Below are 3,602 nucleotides of genomic sequence, written 5' to 3'. Positions count from 1 at the left end.
TCTATGGAAAGGGAAAGTAAGTAAAAGTCTTGAAGACATAGGGGTAGGCAGAGAGTTCATGAACAGAAACCAAACTGCAAGAGAAATACTTGAAAGAACTGGGATCTCATCTTATTGAAAAGTTTTGGCACATCAAAGAAATCACCAATAAAGTAAAAAGAAAATCCACAAACTGGGAAAAGATTTTAGCCAATGGTCCCTTAGACAAATGACTCCTACCTAGAACATATAAAGAATTTTAAAAACTCAGGCCCCCAAAATTCAAAGACCTAATCCAAAAATGGGCATCTGAGATGAATACATACTTCTCAGATAAAGAAATACAAATGGTAAGTAAATATATGACAAAATAGTCAACATCATTTGTCATTTAAGAAACGCAAGTTAAAGCAACACTGAGATTCCATCTCACCCCAGAAAGAACGGCTATCACCAAGAAATCAACCAATAACAAATGCCGGAGGAACTGTGGGGCAAAGGGGGCCCTTCTCCACTGTTGGTGGGAGTGTAGACTAACTCAACCACTGTGGAAATCAGTGTAGAGATCCCTCAAAAAACTAGGATTAGAGGTCCCATTCAATCCAGCTATTCCCCTCCTGGGTATTTTTCCAGAAGAACTGAAAACATCATACCACAGCAATATGTGTGCACCCATGTTTATAGCAGTGCAATTTGTCATAGCTAAATCAAGGAAACAACCAAAATGCCCATCAACTGAGGAACAAATAAAGAAGATGTAGTATTTTTATACAATGGAATATTACTCAGTTATAAAGAAAGATAAACTAGAGGCTTTCATAGGTAAATGGATGCAACTAGAGACCATACTCATAAGTGAAATAAATCAAACCCACATGTGTAAACTTTATATTGTCTCCCTAGTATAAGGACCTGACAGAGTAAATAAAATCCAAAAGGTACAATAGATATTGTGAAAGGCAAAGAAGCTCTCAAAAGGAAAGAACAACTGGGATGAGGGAGAGGAGAAAAGAAAGAAAGAAAGAAGAGGAAAAAATAATCATGTAAAATCTAGTGTAAAAATTGTTTCATATGTAACAAGTGAGTAAAATTCAAAGATAGCTAAGATAATTATACTACTAATTTCTATACATTTATTGAAAGGATCAGTTAATGCTTAATTTTTTGGCCAATTTTACAAGCTTATAGCTGGTAATCTGAACAACTACTTTGGAGAAAACAATATGCAATATAACAACCACTGTTGAATTCCTATCATCTTGTTTTTTGAAATTCTGTATCATTTCTAATGTTTTCCTATTATTTTTATTCTCTTTAAAATAAAAAAGAAGAGAAAGTAAATAATTACCCACAAAAATACTACAATCAAACACCAAATTGTACACTTCCTATGTTTTCTCATTTAATTCTCAAAACTACAAGGTAGACATTAGTACCCTAAAGTAAGGTCCTCAAATTAAATACTTTATTAAAGGACACATCAGTAGATGGCAGAAGAAATATTCCAAGCCAATTGTGTCTGATCCAAAAAATCTTTACAATTTACCTGAATCCAATAAAACCAACTGGCATCACAGTATTCTGTTGTCCAAAGTCTGATCTTTTTTCTTTGGAGTTTCTAAGTAATTTCAAATGACAGTAAGTGTTGACTGTAAATGTATATATTGTAGCAAATATAAAGTCATTATTGTAGAACATGAAACATCACAATAATTAGCAGAAATTGGCATATGTACTTTGCAAACTCCTTTTAATGTTCCATATTTCAATAATCATGTTAAATCTAGTGCAAAAGTTGTTTGTTTCATATGTAACAAATGAGTAAAATTTAAATATTCCTCTTGTAATAAAATAATAGCATACCAAAAGTAGAAAAGAGCTACAAGGAAAATCTAGCCCAACCTCTAAATTTTACAAACGTTAAGTATGAAACTTAACCAAAAACCACACAAAACAAAGTAGTGGGACTGGGAGATGACCTGAGTCCTTGCACAATGCCCATTTTTATGTTTCATATACCTTTATGTCATTCTGAGGGGAGATGGCAAATATATGTACTTTTCTAAATGCCAGTATAAAAACTGACATCAGTCTGTGAGTAAATTGAGATTGGCTAATTTGAAAACGGTTAGGAGTTTCTCTTTTGTAACACTCACGTGCCAGCCCAAATAAGTAACATCCATTTCTGCGTCAAACAGTAACGTTTCAAACTATGTGGTAAATAAAATGTAGCAAACATCTCAAATAGCTCAGAGTCTCTAGAGAAAGACACAAATCATTTTACTGCAGTGTAATTATATAGAATATAGAGAAGTACAAAGTCCCTTTGGGTTAAATATATTAAGTTATTTAACAACATTTAAATGAATTAGATCCTTTATAAGTAAAACAGAGCCTCTATTTGAGCAAATGGACTAAAGAACATAAAAAATAACTCAGTAGAGAAAGTATCTGTTACAGTGCCTACTATATATACATTTAAAAGATGCTGTTGGTGTGTTTATTCCAACTGTGTTATGATTTTTGCCCAAACTTTCAAATATCTTCCACCCTCTGACTTACTCTGTACTCTCCAAATGGTACTCTTGATGAATGAAGCTCTTTTCAGTGTAGGATAATTTCTGTTCAGTCAGTGCTCTTCTCCTATTTAAAAAGCCTTTCCCTACCCCTAAGTCACTAAGTTATTGTCCCAAATTATTGTCTAGGAACATCAGTATTTTATTTTCACATTTAGACCTGGAACTGATACTCCAACATGGTGTGAGATAGAAGTAGAGCATAAATTTTTCCATGAGGATATCCAACTGATCCTGCACCACTTACTGAGAAGACAGTTCCTTGTCACTGCTGTGTTCTCCCATCATAAACCCGAGTGCTCCTACACATACAACTTTGTTTCTACACTCTCTATTCTGCACCAAGGGGTGAATTTGTCTCTCTCTGCACCATTACTGCGAAGACTTACTGATGGCAGAATTCTAATAATTCTTAATAGCTGATAGAACAATTTCATTCTCTTCTTCTAAAAGAGTGTTGACTCTTCTTGGGCCTTTGTATTTCCATATACATGTCAGAATTACCTTAACAGTTTATTTAAAAATTAAAAACCAAATACTGCTGAAATTCTCACTGGAATATCACAATCTACGGATGAACTTGAGAAAAATTACCCTTTCAAAATTACTGTTTTCTTAGCCTTACAATCTATCAATATTATTTCTTTAATTTCCTTTTATTTTATGAAAAAATAAAATTTCATAACAAAATGGTAAGTGAATAATAACAGTTAATACACTGTGAATCATTATCTTCAAAACAGTTACAGTAAAACACACAGACAAAAAAGATTCTCTCTTATAAAGAACAGATAACACAAAACTTTCTTTTCAATAAACTAAGAGAAAACTAGTAGTACAAATGAAACAAACTAGCACATATATTAAAATATTTTTGAAACTACCAAATAAGTAATTTGGCGAATTATTTGAACTTTCTCCATACTTCCTATTTATCTATCCTCTACCTTGCCCTTTACTGATATATATATATAACATATATAAATGTTATTGTTATGGTTTGTGTCTGGGTGTCCTCCCAAAGCCCTTTACTGATATATATATATA

The sequence above is a fragment of the Chinchilla lanigera genome, unplaced genomic scaffold (assembly GCF_000276665.1).
Source record: "Chinchilla lanigera isolate Chin_1 unplaced genomic scaffold, ChiLan1.0 scaffold00016, whole genome shotgun sequence".
NCBI lineage: Eukaryota > Metazoa > Chordata > Mammalia > Rodentia > Chinchillidae > Chinchilla > Chinchilla lanigera.
Note: the sequence above shows the minus strand (reverse complement) of the source record.